This window comes from Vombatus ursinus, unplaced genomic scaffold (genome assembly GCF_900497805.2).
Source record: "Vombatus ursinus unplaced genomic scaffold, bare-nosed wombat genome assembly UNPS02015175.1, whole genome shotgun sequence".
NCBI classification, from domain to species: Eukaryota; Metazoa; Chordata; class Mammalia; order Diprotodontia; family Vombatidae; genus Vombatus; species Vombatus ursinus.
Window position 1 is genome coordinate 4153986 of NW_020954953.1, and position 25285 is coordinate 4179270.

Sequence of the window (25285 nt, forward strand, 5' to 3'; positions counted from 1 at the left end):
CATCCAGAGCCATTTCCACTCTAAATGTTCTAATGGACCTCTTGTCCCCAATCTGTGTTAATGCCTTTTGAACTCATATTGGATTGATCAGCCACAGTCAAACACACCATACACTGGCTTTGACATTGTGATGTTATTGGTCTTCTTCAAAATGAAGGACAAACAATAATAGCCATATCTAGTGATCCTGTTCCTTATTCTTGGTATCATAACTTCTATGATTTCCGATACCATCCAAGAATGGCTATTGTTGGTCCATTGCAGAAGTTGTATGATGTCACCTGGGTGCTACAGAAAACAGGATTCTCTTATGTAGCCCCACTGGTATGGATATACTGACAAGGGGTAGAGGAAATTAAGCTCTAGTCCATTCCTCCTTAGCCAACAACTAGTCAATAGCTCTGGGATGAAAGTTGGCTTCCAGGTGATCTAAATGGAACACTTTGAGGTCATATCCTTTCACTGACCTGTGGAGAGAACAGATTTATGAAAAAGAGGGAGGATTTGCAAAGAAGGAAGACCATCTACCAGAAGGGACCCAGTGAGCCAAAATTAAGACGAGCCTGTGCGACAGTAAGAATATATGAAAGTCAGCCTGAATATGCCCTTGACGTCAACTTTGAATTTCTAAAATAATTAACTATAAAAGTTCAGTTCCCTCTATACCATTACAAGTAGTCCAGGGCAAGGGATGTGTCTTTTCTTGACATGTCCTATACTGTCCCTAAAATCCCCAGATAAAACATACATTCCTGGACACCTTGTCATGGCATATAGGGAATTGAACTTTCATAGGTAAAAAAGCGACAGACCCCTCACTTGGGTCAGGTCTATCACACAAAGCAATTCATGTTCTTTGCTCCTTCCTGGGTCCCACAATCCTTATCATTAGCTAGAGCTTGTTTAACCTCCATAACAATAGGTATGAAATCAGACAGACATATCTAGTTGAGATGTAATCAAGGAATAAATGACTATGCCCTTGGAAATCTGCTTAGACCCTCTTTTCTTAATCACTTTGTTTTTTGAAAAATCAGAAAGACTACCTCTTTTCCTATTACTTGTGGGTATCTAAACATGAGTTATGCTGACATGTTGTTCTTTCTTTAATAGCAATCCACCCACTTATCTCTTCAAATAAGAAATAAAATCATAGTCTCTTAGAGGAAAGGGCTTTAAAGATCATATAGTACGACCCTCTCATTTCACAAATGACAGGACTGACACCTAGAAAGTTTAAGTGACTCAGCCAACATCACACAGGAGCAGAGCCAAAAATAAAAATCAAGCCTACTACATACTACATGCATAAAAAATACTTGTTGACTTGACTTAACTTTCTGTCGCTTTTGCAAGTGTTCTTGAACTAGATATCACAGGCATTTTTCTTTGGCTTTGACCCATGATTTCACAGGTATTAGGAACTCTCTACCAATGAAAGTTGGCCCTCATTTGCAACTTATAGTCTTAGGGAGTTGCCTGGGGCAATGAGAGGTTAAATGACCTGCCCAATATGTATTTAGCCAATATATATTAAAGGTATGATTTGAACTGAGATCTGCCTAAGTCCAAGGCCAGTTCTCTCTCTACTACATCTCTCAGCCTTTATGAGAAGTTGTAAACTCTGAAAGTATGGAAGCAATGTGCTATTGTGTATGGACTAGAATAGGATGGGATATTTTGCAAATTTGTAGAGCAATTAGAGGTCATGGAATTCAAGACATGATCCCAAATTTGCTTTTCTCAGTCTTTGAAGTGAAAAAATTTGTGGTACTGTAATTTTGGTCACAGAGTTTCCTAGATATTCAAAACTTTTCTAGATAATTTCCTTAATTCTCCATTTTGGTAATATGGCTTTGCCCTGAAGAAAACGAGATTTAATAGGTAGTGTTTTTACAAGATCTAGCTCTCCTCAAAAACAAACAACTCAAATCTACACATGTGTATGAAACTTGTCACAAGGAGGCATATTGGCATCTACTTCATATTCAAAGGCTCATGATGTTTATAGAGAATCTACTTGTCCAACCTGGTAGGGATGGTGGGCTGAAGAATGTTTTGTCTATTTGCAAAAGTTTTACAATTATCATGTAATGGTGATATGTCCAGGAACAGCAAGCATTGATAGAAAAGACAGATCTAGTCTGAGAGGCCTCATTTTGTTTCTAGTGAAAATCAGGACCAAAGTCTCAGTTCTAAGAAATAACAAAAGTCTTTGATACTCTATATTTGGGCTACTTTTCAGGGCTGTTTTTTTTTTTTATCATTTCAGCTAGATTCAGTGATCTTTCTTTTTGTCACCTTTTACTATTACAGTAGAGGTCTTATTATTTTCTTGTATGTAGCTCTCCTAGTCTTCCTGGTGAGTAGAGGCAGGGGAAGAGAGGTGACTATATTTCAGTGAGAAGTTATATATACATACATACATATATATATATATATATGTTTTTTTAAAGGTAATTCTAAGATCACTTTATATAGAGCATGTGAGAAAATCTGGGATCATCCAGCATACGAAAATTTAGAAAATATGCATACATGCATATGTATGTATATAAATAAACATACATGTAGTAGATAGGCCCAGATCTGTGATTTCTTATAAATAGCTGAACTGGTATTCCTCAGGAAGAACATATTTCAGAAAAAAGTCACATATATAAACAAAGATTAGTCTTAGATCAGCTTAGATAGAATATGTGATGAAATCAGGGATCACTGAGGATAAAAAATATTTCAATATGTTACATATATGTAGGTATATATACATACAGAGAGAAAGAAAGAGAGAACAAGAGGGAAAAGAGAGACCTAGCATATATCCATAATATAATGTTCATAGTAAATAATATCAATTATTATCTATGTAGGTATATAATCTATTCAGATATATATCTGGATGTATTCAAAATATATTTATTATATATAATATCCATTATAATTATTTAGATGCATATCTAAATGTATATTAAAATATATCTTTTACAAAATGTATTATGCAAAATATTCATTATAATCCATATAGATACATAATTTACATATAGACATCTAAATATATTCATTGTTTTCTCCCACACACATTTCTATGTACATTTGTATGTATATATGTGCATATATGCATACATATAAATAAAACAACTATAAATTATACAGTGGTTGTCTGTCTTCATTGATAGAGAAGTTCCTAATACTAATGAAACCACAGATCCATCCAAATCTCTCTGTGAATCTCTCTATATCTTTGCATATATGCAGCATCATGTATAATAGTATATTTGTATGTATACCTATACATACGTCACATATATTACATATCTGTATATATGCCACAAGAAAAATGAGGGGTTTGTAGCAAAGTATTGTTATTTTACAGATATTTTAAACATGCCACTATTCTGCTTGTCCACACACACTTCCCCCCCCTCCTCTTTTGTCTTCGTTTCATTTCAATTTGAATCTTGCAGATATCAAGTCTACTGTTCTGCTTAATGTCTAAAGCCTTCTTACTCCCTGCCTCTCCCTTTCCTCCCAAAGCTGCTGGAAAACACTGCCTAGCCCATCCTTAGAGGTGAAAGTACTCTAACAACTTCAAGGTTACCAAATACAAAAGCCCGATGCCTCTTCCTTATTTCCATCAGTGTAGTCTGAGAGGATAACACTTTCAGCTGTGCAGATCTGCTAATGCTGAGAGGAAACATTAAAAAACAACGGGGCTTCTGAAAGAAAACAAAATCTAAAACAATATTATTCAAATAGCCTTGTTTATAGTGGCATAGCAGAAAGAAACACCCAGTTAAAATTGACAAAAAGGAGATAAACATAAAGTTTATTATAACTAGGTTTGATCGAAAAGCTAAACCGCTGGTGAGCATTAAGTACTCGGTTGGGGGTGGGGGGAGAGAATGAAAAAGCATTTGAAGTTATCAAAGGGAGAAGTCTTAGTGACAGGAAAAAAGGAGTCTTAGTTTAAAGGGTGGTTAAAGCTTTTACTTTTAAATGGTGTGAATTTTGAAAAGTGCCCCAAAAGAGATGTGGAAGGAACCAAAGAGTTCAAGAGCTAACAGCCGCAAAGGGAAGAATGATTGGTGAGATCTAAGCAATGAATAGAAATGTTCCAGGGAGCGCAGCCTCAAGAGCTGAGGTCAGCTAGCCTAACTGGTTATTTCTTCCATTAGAACTCCACATTTAAAAAAAAAACAACAACAAACCAAACCCTAGTTTTCTTGGCCCCCGTAACAAACATAATCACTCCCAATTCACAATTCTGAAATCTTAATGTGAGAATTAGGATTTGTGCAGTGTGTCCCAGGCATTGCTGATTATTCACAACACTATTCCGTTCACCACCAGTGTCTCTAGTCCACAAATTTCTCATAAAATTGCTAGGAGACTTTGCCTCAGACAGGTGACGGGAAAACAAATTAGTCTCTGTCAAGAACACTAAGATTCTCAGATGACAAACATTGTAGAGTTATCACCATCATCCATGTTCTGTGTGCTCTAGGGCTAGAAAGATACAAACATATATATATATATATATGTATATACATGTATACAAACATATCTATATATGTGTATATACATATATATTCAAACATATGTATATATGTATATTCAAACATGTGTACAAATATATATATATGTGTATATACATATATGTATATGTGTGTGTGTATATATACACACACACACACACACATACACACACAAATATTCAAGTGTGTGTTGGTATGCATGACCATTGAGGTCCCTTTCAATGCTGAACTTCTGTGAATTGTATTGATCAGCCTAAGAGATAGCATGGAGAATTGTGGATGGAAAGTTGGAATTTAAGCCAGGAAACCCAGGTTCAAGTATTGCCTCTAATACCTCCCAGCTGTGTAACTCTGGATACGTTGCCGTTGTTGTTGTTCTTGCTGTTGTTGAGTTATTCAGTTATGTCCAACTCTTCGTGACTCCATGGACCACACTGTCCGTGGGGTTTTCTCGGCAAAGATACTGGAGTGGTTTGCCATTTCCTTCTCCAGTGGATTAAGGCAAACAGAGGTTACGTGACTTGTCCAGTCACACAGCTACTAAATGTCTGAGCTCACATTTGAACTCAGATCTTCCTGACTGCAAGCCCAGAACTCTATCCATCGAGCCTTCTAGCTGCCCAGTGGATATGTTACTTAAACTCAACTCTCAGTGCCCCAGGCAGACTATCATTGCATAATAATTGCTGGGTAGTAGTGGGAAGAGGATAGAAGGAACTTCCTTCCCAGAAGCTGCTATAGTTATGAAATCACAGCCAGAGCATGTCAAATTCAGTCCACATACATACATACTAGCATACATACATATTCACGCACATACACAATAAACACATACATATTTATATCAAAATATACACACATATATGTGTAAATATAAAACACATTTGTCAGTGTACATTAAAGTAGTCACAAATGCTATCCAAGTAGATAATTGTAAGACAAATATTTAGAACATGTGAAGAACAAATATTTAGAAACCTCTAGGATATACATCATTTTCACAATTAGCACAGCATTTATTGTACCCAAGTGTGTTTTTTTGCATAATTCATGTGTTAATGGAGTTACCCTCTGTTTTATAGGCAATAATTTATCAGCTATCTTATAGAATATCAAATCTCCAAAGAAGATATATTTAAGATTCAAGACAGTACACCAAGAACTTTGATGACTATGTAATTAGTCTAAAATCTTACACTTATATGTACAGATAATCATCCTGAAACAATCTATAAACATTTAGTTACTAAGCAAGTCATCTATCTTGTCCCCTTGGATTTAATCATGATTTTTAGTTTTGTTTCTTTGTCTTTTGGGAGGGGGAATGTTGGGGAGTATTTTAAAATAACTACAGTTAAAGGTGTCTTTGCTGTGAATCTCTGTGCTCTTGTTTTAGTAATGTACTGGTGCTTGTGTTGATTAGACTGACCAAATTAATAAAGTTCAGCAAATAATTTTAATTTTCCCAATGAGAAGGTGGAAGTGGCATGGATAGGCTAGATAGCAAGCATCTCAATTCCCTTTATGCCTGGTATCAATATACATTTTTTTCCTTCTATTATACAAAGAAAAAGAAACTTAAATGCTACCACAATGTGGTATAGTTGGTAGTGTGTTAGGAAGACCATGTACCATAGATAGGCATCATGGGACAATGTAAAATGCGCTGACTCTAGAATCAGAAGACGTGGTTTTAAATTCTGTCTGTTACTGCCTATATGCCTGTGGTCAAATATTTTTCTTCTCTGGCCCTCAGTTTCCTCATATGTAAAAATGATGGTCTTGAATTAAATGGCTTCTGATGTCCCCTGCAGCTCTGGATGTAAGGTCCTAAGATACCCTGGTTCAAAGCCCATGTCTGATGTTAGTCATGTGATCTTTGGTAAGTCATAATCTCTCTGTGATTCAGATAAGACTTATTACATTGTTGATAAATTATAGTCTGCATTGCTAAAGGGAGTTCCCACACTATAAAAATAATATAACCATGAAGCTTGTTGTCCATCTTTTTGTGACCCTGTGGATCATACTGTCTGTTGGGGTTTCTTGGCAAAGTTACTGGAGTTGTTTGCTGTTTCCTTCTGTAGAAGATTAAGGCAAACAGAGGTTAAGTGACTTGCCCAGGATCATACAGCTAGTAAGTGTCTGAGGTCAGATTTGAACTTAGGTCTTCTTGACTCCAGGCCTAGTGCTCTATCCACTGAGCCACCTAGCTGCCTTGAAGCTCTGGATTATTGCACAATCTATCATATTCTGTCGTGTAAAGTCAGAAAAACAAACATATAATCAGCCTGCTTCTTTCCCAGCAGCAAATCCCCTTATGTCTGGATAACTGGAAAATGGGCCCAGAATACAAGGGGAAGGCAATTCTGGGTTTCAACTAAGCAAGGAGTAGATAAAAGTTTACAAGTGGCTATGGAGAATCCTTAAAACAAGTTATTGAGAGTAAAAAACCGTGACTTATTCATCATTGTATTCCCAACAGTTCTAGCATATATGATAAACATTTGTTGAAATAATAATTTTTTTAAAAATCTGCATAAGACTGTGGTAACATTTACACAGTATTAGATTTTGGAGGGGCTATTTTTCCACCACTGCAATCCTTGAAATAATAAGATTGTTTCAGGCATAAATCAAAAAAGGCAGAACTTTTGACAGATTGGTAGTGACAGACTTTACCTATCTCCCCTTCATGTTTAAATCATAAAATAGAGTTAAGAGAACCCAAAACTTGGCTCAAGTCTTGCATCCTCATTTAAATGTATCTGAAATACATTCTCCCATTAATATACCAAAACTCAAACTTCTGGTAATGGCCAGCCAGTGTTTGAAGATAAGCAGAAACACCTGCAGTCTCTTTTTCTTACTTCTTACCACTGTTTTGGCCAGTGTTTTATTTGGTCCCTGATCAGAGCAGTATTTGGAGTTCTTTCTTGAGCCCATTAATGATGCCTGTTTCATCTTCAGACTTCAGAAATACCATGAGAAAACTCTGGAGCAACACTTTTAGCAGATTCAATTGCTTTTCTTCCCTTCCAGGTCACATTAACTACTACAAAGATATTGATGATAATAACATTTGACCACATAAAACTATTTCTATCCTAACATATCCTAAATCACTTTGTTAATTATAGTGTTTAGGAAAAAAAAAACTCTGAAGAATTAAGCAAGGTTTAAATAAAGTTTAGTAGAAAAAATGCCAAATTAAAACATCTTAATTTAACACAGAAAGAAATACATTTTAGTTCTACCCAATTAGCAGTGCTCAATATTATTAAAATCTGTTGACAAAGAGTAGCAGATGCTCCATTTTTCTTGATCATAATTAATGGAGTTTTTACCTCTAAAAAATTTGGAGAAACTAGATCTTTTTATAATCAAATATCCTTCGCCTACACAAAAATCTATGTCTGGAAAAACATGCAAGTATTTCAACTCAAAAAATGTAATTATCTTGTGTGATCTTTAGGTCTACATTTCTCTTTCTTGGCTTCTCAACTATAAAGATGCACTAGTTTCCAGGATGCTGAGGAGGGGAAGCAATTAGATAGTGGAAAATTCTTCTCAGTTATCTCTGGCTGAGTTTTGGGTATGATTGTTGTAATTTGAGGCAGCTCAAACACGTTGCCATTCTATTGTGAGAAGAAAGAGCTAAGTCAGATCAAAAAAGTCAACAAATTTTCAACCTTGCCTCAAAAGGAATCATGGGATCATAGATTTAGAGCTGTATGGGACCTAATTGGAGGGGTCTAACTCCCTCATTTATGGAAGAGGAAACTTGAGGCTCAGAGACATAAGCAACTTGTCCAGGTAGAAGTAATAAGTGAATTCAGGTCCACTGGTTCTAAATCAAGTGTTCTTTTCCCTACATCATTCTGAATAAATTTGTTTTCTTTTTTGGGTTCTCATATATGACCAGGGTGACATTTCATCAATGTGGTTACTCCCTCCAACAATGCAGATAACAACACAACAATGCCTTCTCATCCTGTATATATCTCCTGTCCATATCTTCCCATAAATTCTTCCCAGTGGGTCTACCCAACAACATGCTAGAGACCTTCCTTTAGTTCTTTCCACATGGGGTGAATACAAGTAGTACATGTGAACTACCCCCTCAATCTTACTATATAGCAGACTCAGCTCATTTTCTAGTCATAAATCTCTGATGAAATCCTTAAAACCACTTCTCATGCAAAATTCTTCATTGGTTGCATGCCTACTTGTACTCAAAATGAGTTCATCCACTGTTCTATGGCTAATGTAGTTCATTTTTGTATTTGTGTACCCAGTACCTAGCATGGTATCTGGAACATAATGGATGTTTTAAAATGTTTTTTTTTTCATTGATTAACTAATTTTTCAAAGACTTTGGTATTCTATGACTCAAGGACAGGCAGAGTCACTGAAAGACCAAAAAAAGAGGACTTTGTTGCAAGATTTTTTAAAGAAGGATGGATACAAAATGCCTGGGTGGGGGGGGGGGGGTCATGAACCTTATCATTAAGAAAAAACAAGATCTGGGAGGGCCATCCAAGATAAAAAGGCTTTCAGCAGATGTGTGGTAAAAGGTGCACCTGAAGAACTAGCCTAGTTAACTAACTTTAATAAGGCTACTAGGTAATGAATTATTTTGGCCACAGCAGCTCAAGAAGAACACATGCTAATGTATAGTAATTTGGGTGTCTCTACATGGATCAAATCATAGCTCTTACGAATGCAAAGAGAAGTGGAGGAGGAGGAAGATAACAAAATAGACAATAATAATACTTACGTAGGATATTAAGGTTTATAAGGCACTTTATAAATATTACCTTGTTTTATCCTCACAAGCTTGAAAAGTAGGTCCTATTATTATCTTTATTCTATAAATGAGGAAACTGAGGCTATGTGACTTGTCCAGGCTCAGAGTCTGAAGGAGAATTTTAAAACTGATCTTCCTAACCCCAGGACCAGTGCTCCACGTACTGCAACACCTAACTGCCCTTAATAAGAAGAACTCTCCACAGACTTAGACTTGTCCTGGGGTGGGGATTGGAGAGGAGGGAAGAAAGAGAGAGAGGAGAGACAGAAGCAGAGACAGAAACAGAGAGACAGAGACAGACACAGGCATAGAGACAGAGAGACACAGAAGCAGAAACAAAGAGAGAGAGAGAAACAACGCCCCAAAATATTCTTCGTTAATATTTGTAAGACTTCAGTGAATGCTGATGGCTAATCTAGTGCTACAGAACAATAACAAGCAAGGGGGGGTGAAAGTTGGGGTTTGAATATGAAAAAAAGTTGGAGTTGCTATTTAAACAAGGGCATGTTTGTGTGCAAGTTCAGATATGATACATGGCATGAACATGATATTTGATGTTCCTCTGATCTTCTCTGCTGAAAAAATGCAAGAGAATGTTAGAGTGCTAAGTCGGGGTGCTTTTCTCTCCCTCTATCCTTTTCTGGAGGGGAAGGGTGGAGAAGAGGAGAGGACTATTTGTGCACAGGCAGCAATTATGCTGTGAAATCCCAAGCCTGACAGTTGCTGCTCCCGGGCAATCGTCACTGCTTCCTGCAGCTGGCTGCTTAATACTGCAGAGGTGATGAAACCTGAAGGGAGCCAGTGAACAGGTGGTAATTATGACTGACACAATGACGGCCTGTGCAGACATGTAACCGTGGAACAAAACACTGCAGTTAGCTAACAAGAGATTGGGAGAAGGGTTTTTCACTGGCTCTGTGTCTCCTGTCTGACACTTCTGAAATTGGAGGGAGGGAAAAAAAAAATCATTGTGAGTCTCAGTATTCAGAAGGATAATAGGCCAGCTGAGCTAAAGGGAGAACGCTTAACATTTGTTCCTTTAGCAGCGATTATATCAGCCTCTGTTTTCATGTTGATTTGTCCACAGTGCTTTTCACTGGTAATTTTTTCCTTTGAAAATGTGTCCTTTGGGTTCTCTCTTTGATCCAGTACTGCTCTCTCTCTCTCACACAGCATTTGGAACAATTTTCAAACTGTTTAAGGATTGTATGATATTGTAGTTTGTAACATATACAAAGAAGATTTCATAATGGCTCTCTTTTCCTTCCTCTGCCTTGAGGGTCATTCAGGGCTCCACATATACTGTTACTCTCTTTTTCTAAGAGAGGAAAAGGAATTTGGGGTACATCTTCCTATCAGTACATCTCTTTGATTCTTGTGAAGTTAATGGAAGCTATCCGAAAGTCTCAATCCCACAATATCCAGAATTTATATATGGCTTCATTAGATTCCTTTTCCATAACTACTTTTACATCAAACAGGTTTTTTTTCCCTCCCTTGATCTCATTCACTGCTCTAGTTTACATGGCCTAACAACTTTCTAAATCTTCCCTTGTTTGTTTTGAAGTTGCGTGACTGAAGTCCTATTTTTACTCTCAGGTCCTGTTTCAGCACAACCACATGCCAGTTGCTGAAGAAAACTGTTTCCTTTCCTGTTTAAAGCAACCATTTCAAGCATCAGGCTTAGCTCCTTTCCACATGATATCAAATAATAGTTTGGGGAAGGAAGAAATGAGCGAATTTGGGTGTGATAAGTAACTCATTAACTTCTGTGGGTTTTTCCCTTTTAAGCTCTAAAATAAGGTTAAAGATTTGGTTTCTCTCCTCGACTTTACAGTAGCAAAAGAAAACATTTATTTCAATGTTGGTTAAATTGTCTTTGGTTATCCTGCAGCGCCATAAGAATGCTGGTTGGCCCCTGTCCATGGTGCTATATGTCCCTAGTGCAATCTCCCAACCAACTAGGGGTCAAGGTGAGCCCATAATCTTCTCCCCAGTCCATCCTTTTATTATTTATCATAAATCTTAAAAATAAGAACTACCTAGTTTTTGCAAAACGTTTCATGGAATTCTACTCTGGCTTCCATGAGAACCACTTTTCTTGGTTTTCCTCCAAATTCTCTGATTGTTCCTCTGTCTCCTAACTTTTCATTCTCCTCCTACCCCTAATAGTATCTTTGCTACCAAAAGTCTATCACTGATCTTCAATTCTTCTATTTCTACACTTAATCCTTGGGTAAGCTTGTTCAGTCTCATAGCTTCAACTCTGACCTCTACATGTTTGACTCAAATATTTTTCTCCATCCTTTACAGCTCATCTGTCCTTTAGTCTCATTTTTTCCAAACTCATATAGGATATTTTAACTTGGAATATACCACTACTGGCATATAAGGAGTATATAACATATGGGGTAGATAGCTAACACAGTGGATAGAGGGCCAGACTGGGAGGCAGAAGGACCTAAGTTCAAATCTGGCCTCAGACACTTACTAGTTGTGTCACCATGGGTGAATCATTTAACTCTGTTTGCCTTAGTTTCCTCATCTGTAAAATGAGTTGGAAAAGGAAAAGGCAAACCATTCTAGTATATTTGCCAAGCAAACCCCAAATGAAGTCATGAAGAGTCGGATATGACAGGAAATGTCTGAACAATAAAATAATATTACTTTCTGTTTGCTTGAATTTTTTGGTTCTGATCTTTGATTTCATTAATTTGGGGAATTTCCCAGTCTGATAAATCCCTCCACCGATTCAGATAGGCTACCATTCTATAGCATTTAAGCTTAGAGATTGGTCTGAGGTACTGGGAGGATATGTGTCAAAGGCAGGACTTGAACTCATGTTTTCCTGGTTCTGAGATTGGCCCTTTATCCACCATTCCATATTGCCTCTTTTATTTCTCTGCTGCCTCAAACTAAGTAGGACACAAGCTAAAATTATATATACTATTCTCACCAAGATGAGCTTTATTTCCTAACTTTCCATTTTAATCAGTGGTATCACCAGTCTCCCAGAAATCATGGCCAAGAAACACTGGTGACAGTAGGGGGAAAAGATTTATAGAAGAGATGGAAGTCAAAGATGATTCCAAGTCTGATTGTTTCCTTCTTTGAAATGTCTCCATTTTTTACTTTCTTGTCTATTGCCACTCACACCACTGTGGTCCAGGTCTTCATGCCTGGATTACTGTAACATCCTGGCTGATTTCCCTGACTTTGATCTCTTTCTCCTTCAATCCATCTTGTATCCTGCTGCCAAACTAATCTTTCTAAAACAACAATTCATCATGTATGCCCCTGCTTAAGAATGAACAATGATCCCTATTGCCTATAGCATCATATCTAAATGTCTCTGCCTGAATTCCAAGTCCCTCCATAAATCTTACCCCAGGCTCACTATTTAAACTTCTTTCCTACTATTATTCCAAATAAGATATGGTATTTAAGTAAGTCCCATTACCATATTCTCCTGTAAATATGCCTTCAATGCTCCTTTCCTATCTATATATTCAAATTGTACCCATCCTTCAATATCCCACCCAAATCTCATCTCTTCCATGAAGGCTTCTCAATGAATCATATGTGTATATATACACATATATGGGTATGTATACATTATATATACATATGTGTATATACATATATATGCATACATACATACATATATTTATACAGAGAGAGCTTTTTTTTCCTTATTTGTACTTTAATTGCATTTATGCACAGTAGCCTTCAATTTATAACATAATCATTCCATAATTCTCCATTTATGATAGTTATCAGCCAATGAAAATTTAAAATCCTGAGGGGGCAGATGTTGGGCTTTCACTGAGTGCAGATATTTTACACATCTTTTGTATACTTTTCAGCACCTAGCATAGTAATGCATACATTATAGGTGCTCAAAAATACTTGTTGATTGATTGAGAGGTTTCCAGTCAAACTCATTCATTAGTGGTAAATTAATCCATAATAACCTGTTAGCTAGACTTTTCACTTTTGCCTTTAAGTCTTGCCTGACTGATAATTCTAAAACTGTCAAATGGAAAGATATAATAATGATTGTTGTCTCCAAACAATAACTCCAGTGCCCCTAAAGTTTCTTCCCAGCTGTTTTCTTTTCAGTTACACAGGGTCCTCTTTTTAAAAATCTCATTTTTCCATCTCTCCTCTACCTTACTTTCACCCACCCCCTGCCATACAGACATGCATGCAGTTTTCCCTAGTTTCTCAGCTTTTCAGTGACAGAATTTGGGGCATATGGATTTCATTGGGTTTCTTTCTGGGATAAGATTTTTGATAATAGAGATTAGATGAAAGATTTGGTGCCAAGACCTTCAGCAATGGGAATTTCAGGCCATACCTACAAGCAAATCAAAATGGAGGACCTGAAGGTTTCATGTAGAAACACTGACCATCACCAGGGTTGGAATTGAGGTGGAACATGCAAGAATTAAACCTGCTTCAGGGAACAATCTGGGCCAAAAACAAGCTCTACCCCCTCCCAAACTACCTGTTGGTTCTTCTACTTCTGTTTTGTTGCATCTCATGTAGACAGGTATAATGGAGTGGTGGGGGGTTGGGTGTTATTTTGACTTAAATAATAAAATGCAGTTGGAAATGAAATGCCTACCATACATGGATTCAACCTAAGGCTTATAATAACTAATGGGTTTAGCCAAATTGAGACATGAATCTCTCTAGTTCTGAATTTTTAAGCCATTTGTTATATAAATCACAACCATTACATAATTATGGAACATATTTTGCCAAAGCACTTTTACTCTATAAAGTCCCCAATCTATCGAATCTGGGAAAGAGAGAGAATTCTGCAATTAAAAAGCTTGCATTTATGACATTGGTGGCTAAGGGGCCATTTCACAAGTTCACAGAAATAAAGCTAGCTGGAATCTTAGAGGTTATTGAGGCCTACACCTTCATTTTTTTTCCTACACCTTCATTTTGAAGATGAGGAGATTGAGGCCCAGAGATGTAAAGTGATTTGTTCAACATCATACACTTGGTAAGTGGCATTAACACATTCCATTTCCCAGTCTATTTATGTGGTCAACTCAGACCAAAAAAAAAAAAAATAGTTCTTATGACTCTTAGATTCTTTAAGAAAAAAAGTCTTTGAAAATACATGAATTTAAAAAAAAGTTTTTCAAACATCAAATGGATATTCATTGCAACTAGAAGAGTCAAATATACATAATGATCTGGAGTCAAGTTCTGAAGTAAAAGGAGAAAAAGTATTCACAATGATTAAATATCTTGGCTTTTACTAAAACTATAACATTTGGAATATAATTTGAACCATTTGAGGAAAGAAGCCCATGGCTATGTTTATTTAACACTAATGAAATTTATCCTAATGTTGACACTGAAAATGAGCTTGGGTCCTCAAGCCAAACAGCTTTGTCCAATATTTTAAATATTTTTGGCCTATTCTCTGGGCCAGAATGACCATGTGCTATGACAATTACCTATGACTTTGAATAAGGTCTTGGTTCCTGTAACAAAAAAAAAAAACAAACCCAAGGAGGTGGTACTTTCTGCAGTAGGGCCTTTCAGTAACCCAAAGGTCCATTTGCTGAGATCTGGTAGTCCTTTCAGAAGTGCAAGAGGTACTTCTAACCATTGCTGACAAGATCTTTCTTTTCTTTCAGTACAATAATGTCAAATATAATTTGTTTACAAATTCTTCATATTTTTACCAAATAATATTTGCATTTTCAATTGACCATCCTTATCTATCCTTATCTTCTTTTAAGTGGTTCACACTCTACCTCTATGCTTTGGTGACATAATAAAATATCAAGTAGTTTGTGGTTTTTTTTTGTCTTTGATGGACCATACTACCTGACACACTAGAGATTTATTGTATTAGAGATTCTTGTACATTTTTGATGGATACAGAGAGGTATTAGAAAATAAACCTTTAATCTCATAAGAAAATAGAGATTTGAGAGTCTATTGTAAGTAAAAAATTACATTCTTGGATTATACTTGAAGATGTACTTAGTTACTTTTTACATGATTGCCCTTAATTCTGTCCAGGACCTATTGAAGAACACAGACATAAATAATTCCTTTTATTTTTTAAAATCTACATTATAAAGTTTGTTTGGCACCATATGCAGAATGAGATTTCAATTATATTTATACTGGAGACAAAGCCACCACACTTTGACTGATTTATTCAGAGATAAAGGCCCAGTAACTTGCTGCTAGATCCATAAATTTATGTTCTTTGGTTCCCTCAATATTCCCCAGGGTAAATTTAGTCTCTTCTGTCAACCCCTTAGTTATCTCTCCTTCAAAGAAAGAAAAAAAAAAAGGATTGTTTCAAGGTCAAGAATTTTTCTCATCACATACATTTTAACCTAATTTGCCTGAAAATAGCTTTGAAGTCTCAAAAACAAGGTCAAATTGGAACTAGCAAATTAAACATTGACATTCAGTGAAAGTTAATGACTATGTCCCTCTAAACAATAAGAACAGGTGTATATATAAAGAAGATGTGACCATATACCCTATTAAAGATGATGGCCGAGAAGGAAGAAACTGTTTCTTTATCCAAGATTGGTTTTTGACTCAGTTGGAGTATTTGGGAGGGTGGGGCTATCAAAAATGTTTTTGGTGGGAGTTAATAAAGTGATAAGAATACTGGGAAGTGTCTTGCCTGAGACATATCCTTTCCTGAACGTTTAATCATATAAAGCATTTTACTTGGGTTATTGTGATATATGGCTGTCTCTATTTCAGGTCCAAGGGGCACAAAGGTGGCTGTATAGGTCAAAAAAGATTCATACTGAAGATTAGTTCCCTTATGTCCAAGTTAATAACACTTATTTTAAAAAAATGGAAGTTTTGTTTAGCTATAGGGGATGGTTGATAGGAAGCTGGTCATACCGGTGGGCAAGGTCTCAAATCATGCCCAGATAAAATTATCTAAAAATATTTATTCAGTGTCTGCTCTGGGCAAGGCATGTGATAGGCACTAAAAAGAATAAGAAAAAAGACACACATTACTTGTGCTATGTACTGGAAATCATCATAAGGTCATAAATTTAGAGCTGGAAGGGACCTTAAGTCATTGCACATGACATTCTGATTTTACCCAGAGAGGTTAAGTGATTTGGCAAAGGTCACACAAGTAGTAGGTGGTAATAGTAGCAGCAGCAGCAGCAGCATGGGAAAGAGGTAATGGTGGTGGTGGTGGCAGTCAGGATTTGAACCCAAGTCCTTTGGTTCCAAATCCAAAGATCTTTCCGTACTGTAACATACTGTAAACTCATAACCTTTGAGCAATAGGACCATTTTTTCCCTGATAAATATTCTAGGATTGCTGGGAGGTCCAAACTTTCTGAAAAGATGAATGCCCTTGGCCACTCCTATGGAAATTCATTTTGAAAGCCAAGCTATTAATTATAGTAGCATTTCTGAAATGTACAGATTAATATATATTAACATGTACTGGGAATTCTTATTATTGACCAAAAAAATTCCCAAATAGTTTGACATGGTAAAATATCCCTTTAAATCATGATATAGAAAACAAAAGCTTAATTAATATATCTTGATCTAAGTTTATTGTAGGAGTGAAAGAAAGTTTTGATCTTGAATTGTATATTCACAGCCTAATAATCCCTAAGCTCTTGGTTAATGTTGATACTCAATGAGTGGCAACTGGGATAACTAGTTCTCTAGAGAATATAAGATATCAGAACAGATGTCCAGGAGCATATATATTTAATTTTAACAAATAGTTTTTCATAACTATAGGATTTCTATATTTATTAAAAAAAATCTGGCACATGGGGAAATATCAAATTGTGCTATTCCACCTCCATATGTGCCAGTTATCTATAAATATAGAAATGCAATAATTATCACTAGAACTGTAACTTGTTAACAATTTTGAAAACAGATAAATTATGAATAGGAATAGAAAAACAACATAGTTCATAGAGTTGGGAGAAAGAATGGGAATCTAAGCACTTTCTCTTCCAATCTTGATGTTTTGGTCCCTAATTCATAGTCCAGTTCCCCTGCCCTCAATATGTAATCTTTCTTTATTCACTTTCTCATAAAGTAAAAATGATAGGATCCTGATTTTGAGGTTTATTATAAGAAAAAAATTAACAAAAACACTTCAATACATCTAAAGATTTATGAATTCATCAATGTGGGCTTCTTACATAATTATATATATATATATATTATATATATAAAACACATATATGGACATACATATATACTATACTTTCTATACTCTTATTCTTCTAGTCTGAGATCTCCTTTTATTCATACTGAAGATATCTTTTCATGTCACAGAATCAGAATTGGAAGGGACTTCAGAAGCTGTCTGATCCAACCCACTGTTATACAAGAATCCTGGGGACATCCAGAGAGCACCACTGACACCCTTGCAACGTCAGGTAGAAGATCTCCAGCACACTGAGAGGGGCCCAACGGGAATAACTTTTGGGAGAACATATACTAGATTATCACATAAAAGGTAGGTAGGGTTGTTATTGGTATCATTGAACATAACTCCTAAATCAATGAGTTCTATTATCCATTTGAGTATTCCTAGCACTTAGTACAGTATCTGGCGTATAGTAAGTATTTAATGCATGCTTTCATAATTCATTCATTTATTCATTAATATCATTTTGAAAGGATTACTTGAATTGCAAAAGTCCAGGAGAATACTGTAAATGTTGTATAGATGGTTTTTAACCAAAGGATTTGCCAAAGTCTCTTAGGCTAATCTTGTGGAGAGGATGGAGAGATAAGCGCTAGATATAGCACAGTTAGGTAGATCTTGAACAGACTGAATGATTAGATTTAAAACAAGCCTTAATAGGTTTATGTCAACTTAAAAGAAGGTCTCTAGTGGACTTGTGCCAGAGACTTGTTTTTGGTTCTTGGCCACTTAACATTTTATCAAGGTTTGGATGAATCATTTATAGAATACCTGTAAAATTTACATATTATGTAAATTTGGGAAAGGTAGCTACTCTAGATGACAGTGTCTGGGTCAAAAAGATTTTGATGGTCTATAATAATGAGCTGAAGCTAAAAAAAGTTAATAGAGATAAATGTAAAGAACTTCACTTTGGTTCAAAAAAGATCAAGATTGGGAAGTATAGCAGATCAACAGTTTGAAAAACATGGGGAGTTTTCATAGACAGCAAGCTCTATGACAATAATATGATATGGTAACCAAAAATATTAATGATATGTTAAACTACATTCAAAAAGTTTAGTGTCCAGAATGAGGGATGCTATAGATTCACTGTATTCTGCTCTGATCATACCATTTCTAGGGTATTTTGTTCAGTTCTTGGCACAGTAATTTAGGAAAGACATTGATGTAGGAATAGGTCCAGTGGAAGGTGATGATGATATTGAGGGGAGAGGAGGTGATGCAATATGAGAATCAACTGAAGGACTCAGGGGTCCTTAGGTTAGATGTTACAAAATGCTGAGGAGGTGAGGAATAACAGTTGTCTTGAAGAATTAGACTTGTCTTGCTTGGTGCTAGAAGGCAAAAAATTAGGGGCAACTGACAGAAATTGAGGGGAGAAAAAGGTATATTTAGACTCAACATAAAGAAAAAAAAGTCTTCTTACTGATTAGAGCTACTTCCAATTCCTTCCATGAAAGGCAATGGTTTCCTTATCAATGAAGTCTTCAGATAGAGATTGGAATATTACTTCTGGATGTTGTATAGGAGATGCCTATTCAGGAATGGGTTGGACCAGACAGCCTTTTTCAGTAATTCTCCAAATTCTATATTCCATAATTCTATGATCTCTAGAAGCTATCTCCCATGAATTTGTTATTGTTGTTGTCAGTTATTTCAGTCATATCCTACTTTTTATGACCCCATTTGGGGTTTGCTTGGCAAAGATATTGGAGTGGTTTGCCATTTCCTTCTCTAGCTCATTTTACAGATGAGGAAACGGAGGCAAATAGGATTAAGTGACTTGTACAGGGTCACATAGCTAGTAAGTGTCTGAGGTCAGATTTGAACTCAGGAAGATGAGTTCTCCTGACTCCCAGCCTGGCACTCTATCCACTATACCACCTAGCTACCCCTCTCCTGTGAATAAGATGTCCTGTATTATTGTGATATTCCAAGATAGCTCCCAACATAAAAATATTTTTAAATACTTATCATGCATTTTGCTGCAAACCCTTATAATTTTCCCTAATGAAGGAATTATTCAGTTAAATTTAGCTCCAGTTATATAAAGAATCATAGATTTAGAGCTGGAAGGGACACTATAGGCCATCAAGTCCAACTGAGGTACAGAGAAGTTAAGTGACTTTCCCAGGGTCACATAGCTAGTAAGTGTCAGATGCAGGATTTGAACCTAGGTTCCACCTCCATGTCCAATTCTCTATTCACTACACCATTGTCTATTCATGGTCTATTCGTTACACCATTCTGCCAAATGTGTTCTATACATTAAAACTTGTTTCTGATCATTATTAGCAAAATGATCTGCAATCTCTTAGCTGAGATACAATATCTATATATCTAAAATATAGTAAGCAAAATCTTCAAAAGTATTTCCTTAATTTAAAAATACTAATCCTTGATTTTAATGTTTCAATTCCAAAGCATTGCCAACCAGATGCAACTAAAGAACCAATGGGGAAGTCAAAGCTTTACATTCCATATTACCTCCTTCAAGAACGTTATCAGATTTATTCACTGAACAATAAAGAATAAAATCTAAAGGCTCAGCAATTACCTAGAATGAAAACTATGCTCGTGAATTTAAGAGGTAAAAGTAAAGTGTCCCATTCTGAAGACTCCTGTGTAAGTATCAGGGTAAGGTCAAAGCTCCCTCTAATATAAGCTGGCTGCCTCCACATTCTCATAAACAAGGCTAATAAAATGAATGTTAGTTAACTCTATCTAGTTTTCCAAAACATACGCTTGCTTGGACACACATGAATATATCCTTATTAACATTTTTGAATTTAGGTCCAGAGCAAAAATGTTGAGAATAAGTGGACCTGAGCTATACTCTTGGTCTTCTAGTCCAAGATCACCTTTTATTCATACTGAAGATGTCTTTTCATGTTACAGAATCATAACTGGAAGGGACTTCAAAAGCTTTGTGGTCTAGCCTTGCTCCCAGGTCTTCAAATAAGGATTTGTTCTGTGAAGTTTGGATTCAACTTAAGGTCCTAGAGAGCCATATGTGGCCTTGAGGCTGCAGGTGCCCCACCCCTGGCCCTCTTATGTGTGATTTCCCTTCAAGAAACTGCCTTCTCAGTTTTATTTATCTAATCAATTGCTTTCAATTTTGTCCATTTATACGTAATTTTTTCAGGATTTATATTTTGGCATTTACTTGGTTTTTTTTAATTGTTGCTTATTTAGTTGCATTCTCAGTGTATTGTTGTTATTTATTTATTTATTTATTTTTTGCTTTCTGATATTGTGTTGATGAGCAAAAATAGAAATGTAAATTTTCCACTAAGGAATGCTCTGTCTGTATTCCAAAAAGTTTAGTGTGCAGCTTCATTTATGTCTTTTTAAAAATTATTTTTATTTATTTCATTAAATATTTCCCAATTACATGTAAAAAAACCTTAACAATGATTTTTTAAGATTTTGAGTTTTAAATTTTCTCCCTGTCAACCCTCCCCCCACTTTGAGAAAGCAAGCAATTTTATATTGATTATACATGTGAAGTCATGCAAAACATTTTTTTTCATGTTAGCCATGTTGCAAAAGAAAACACAAACAAAAAAGTAACAAAAATGAAAAAAATTTAAAAGTATTCTTCAATCTGCATTCAGAGCTCGCCATTTCTCTCTGGAGGTGAATAGCATTTTTCATCATGGGTCCTTTGGAATTGTCTTGGGTTATTTCTTGATCAGAGCACTTAAGTCTTAGATAGTTGATCATTCTTACAAAATTGCTATTGCTGTGCACATTGTTCTTTTGGTTCTACTCACTTCACTTTGCAAAAGTTCATATAAGTCTTCCCAAATTTTTCTGAAAGCATCTTACTCATTTCTCACAGCACAATAACATTCACAACCATAGACCATAACTTTTTTAGCCATTCCCCAATTAATGAACATCCTCTTGTTTTCCAACTCTTTACTATACATATTTTTGTACAAATAAGTCATTTCTCCTTACCTAGTACTGGTATTGCTGGGTCAAAGGGTATGCATAATTTTATAGCCTTTGGGTGTAGTTCCAAATTGTTCTCCCAAAGGATTGGAATAGTTCAGAGCTCTACTAACAGTACATTAGTGTCCTGATTTTTCCACATCTCCTCCAGCATGTGTCATTTTTCTTTTCTGCTATATTAGCCAATCTGAAACATGTAAGGTGGTATCTCAGAGTTGTTTTAAGTGTGTTTCTCTAATCATTAGTGATTTAGGGCATTTTTTTTCATGTGACTAGTGACCATTTTGATTTCTTCTTCTAAAAACTGCCTGTTCATATCCTCTGACCATTTACCAATTGGGGAATGACTCTTATTTTTATAAATTTGACTTAGTTCCCCATATATTTGAGAAATGAGGGCTTTATCAGAGAAATTTGTAAAATTTTCTCCCAGTTTTGTGTTTTCCTTGTAATGTTGGCTACATTTGTTTTATTTGGGTAAAAGTCTTTTAATTTTACATAATTAAAATTATCTATTTTATATCCTATAATGTTCTCTATCACTTGTTTTGTCATAAACTCTTCCCATATCCATAGATCTGACAAGTACATTGTTTCTATGCTCCCCTAATTTACTTATGATATCACCCTTTATGTCTCTAAATCACTGATCCATTTTGACCTTACTTTGGTTTATGGTGTGAGATGTAGGTCTATGCCTAGTTTCTGCCAAGCTGCTTTCTACTTTTCCCAGCAATTTTTGTCAAATGTTGAATTCTTACACCAAAATCTTTGACCTTTGAGTTTATCAAACACTACATTATTGTAGTCATTTAGTTTTGTGCATTGTGTAGCTACCCTATTCCATTGATCACCACTCTATTTTATCCCAGTAACAGATTGTTTTGCTGATTACTACTTTGTAATACAATTTGAAATCTGGAACTGCTAGGCCACCTTCCTTAACATTTTTTTATTGATTTCCTTTATATTATTGATCTTTTGTTCTTCCAGATGAATTTTGTTACTATTTTTCTAGCTCTATAAAATACTTCTTTAGTAGTTTCATTGGTATGGCACTGAATAAATAATTAGGTAGAATGGTCATTTTTTATTATATTGGCTCAGCCTATTCATGAACAATTAATATTTCTCCAAGTGTTTAAATGTCTTTAGTTGTATGAAAAAAGTATTTTGTAATTATGTTTGTATAATCTCTAGGTTTGTCTTGGCTGGTAGACTCTCGAGTATTTTATATTATCTACAATTATTTTAAAATGAATTTTTATTTCTATCTCTTCCCGCTGGGTTTTGTTGGTAGTACATAGAAATGCTAATGATTTATGTGAATTTATTTTATATTTTGCAACTTTACTAAAGTTGTTAATCGTTTCAACTAGTTTTTTAGTTAATTCCCTAGGATTCTCTATACCATCTGCAAAGAGTGATAATTTTGTTTCCTCATTGGCCATTTTTATTCCTTTAATTTCTTTTTTCTTGTCTTATTGCTATAACTGACCTTTCTAGTACAATATTAAATAATAGTGGTGATAATAGACATCTTTGCTTCACATCTGATCTTGTGGAGAAGGCTTTGGGTTTATCTCTGTTACAGATAGTGTTAGCTTTTGGGTTTAGATAGATACTACCTGCCATTTTAAGAAAGGCGCCATTGATTTTTATGCTTTCTTGTGGTTAGGGTTTTTTGTTTTGTTTTGTTTTAGAGGCAAGTTCACATGAGTTTGTGACATTTGGTGCAATTGTCTGAGACTGTTTTCCAGGTTTCTCAGAAATTTTTGTTGAATAAGGATTGATGTCTTTGCATTTAACAAACATTGCATTTTTGTCTTCATTTGCTTTAGTCATCTAGTCTATTCCACAATTGCCCTTACTGGATCAGTAAGTAATTTACCCAGGGTCACACAGCTACTAAGTGTCAAGTGTCTGAGGTGGGATTTGAACTTGTGTCCTCAGGCCTGGTGTTCTACCCACTGTGTCTCCTAGTTGCCCTGTTAGTGTTTTTAAGAGGAATGGGTATTATATTTTGTCAAAGATTTTTTTCTGCACCTGTTGATATAATTATATGATTTTTGTTGTTTTTGTTGTTGATATGGTCCGTTATGGTGATAGTCTTCCTAATATTCAACAAGCCCTGTATTCTGGATGTAAATCTCACTAGGTAATAATGTATGATCTTTTGACATATTGCTGTAATCTCTTTGCTAGTATTTTATTTAAAATTTTTGCAGTGATGTTCATTAAGGAAATTGGTCTATGGTTTTCTTCCTCTGTTTTGCTCTCCCTGGTTTGGGTATCAAAACTACATCTGTGTCACCTTCTTTATTTATCTTTTCAAATAATTTATATAGTATTGGGGTCAATTGTTCCTTAAATGTTTAGTAGAATTCACTTGTAAATCCATTTGGTCCTAGGGGTATTTTATTTTTTTCCTTGTTTATTTATTTATTTACATACTTTATTAAATTTTTTAAACATGTGTTTTTAAAACTATGGGTTCCAAATTTTCTCCCTTGCTCCCTCCCTACCCACTCTAACTGATAAGGCAAGCAACTATAGGTTATATATGTGCAGTTATGCAAAACACTTCCATAGTAGACATGCTGTGAAAAACTATTTTTCCCTTAATCCTATCCCGCCCACCCATTTATTCTATTCTTTCTTTTGACCCTGACCCTCCTCAGAAGTATTTGCTTCTGATTGCCCACTTTCCCAATCTGCCCTCCTCTCTATCATTCCCCTACTCTCTTGTCCCCTTCCCCCCCCCATTTTCCTGTAGGGTAAGACAGATTTCCACACTAAATTGAGTGTGTATGTTATTCCCTCCTTAAGTCAAATCCTATGAGAATAAGATTCACTCATTCCCTCTCACCTTCCCCCGTTTCCCCTCCACTGTAACAGCCTTTTCTTTTCTGTTTTTTTGTTGTTGTTGTGGGATAATTTACCCCATTCTACCTCTCCCTTTCTCCTTCTCCTAGTATATTGCTCTCTCACCCCTTAATTTTATTCTCCAGATATGACCCCTTCATTTTCAACTCACCCTGTGCCCTCTATCTATCTATCTATATCTACATATATGTACATATAATTTTTTCCCCTCCAACTACCCTAATACTGACAAAGGTCTCATGAGTTACAAATATCATCTTTCCATGCAGGAATGTAAATAGTTCAACCTTAATAAGTCTCTTATGATTTTCTCTTTCCTGTTTATCTCTTCATGTTCCACTCGAGCCTTGTATTTGAAAATCAAATTTTCTATTCAACTCTGGTCTTTTCATCAAGAATGCTTGAAAGTCCTCTATTTCATTGAATGACCATTTTTTCCCCTGCAGGATTATATTCAGTTTTGCTGGATAGGTGATTCTTGGTTGTAATCCTATCTCCTTTGCCCTCCGGAATATTATATTCCATGCCCTGCGGTCCCTTAATGTAGAAGCTGCTAAATCTTGTGTTATCCTGATTGTGTTTCCACAATACTTGAATTGTTTCTTTCTGGCTGCTTGTAATATTTTCTCCTTGACCTGGGAACTCTGGAATTTGGCTATAATATTCCTAGGAGTTTTCCTTTGGGGATCTCTTTCAGGAGGAGATCGGTGGATTCTTTCAATTTCTATTTTGCCCTCTAGTTCTAAAATATCAGGGCAGTTTTCCTTGATCGTTTCTTGAAAGATGATGTGTAGGCTCTTTTTTTTGATCATGGCTTTCAGATAGTCCAATAATTTGTAAATTCTCTCTTCTGGATCTATTTTCCAGGTCAGTTGTTTT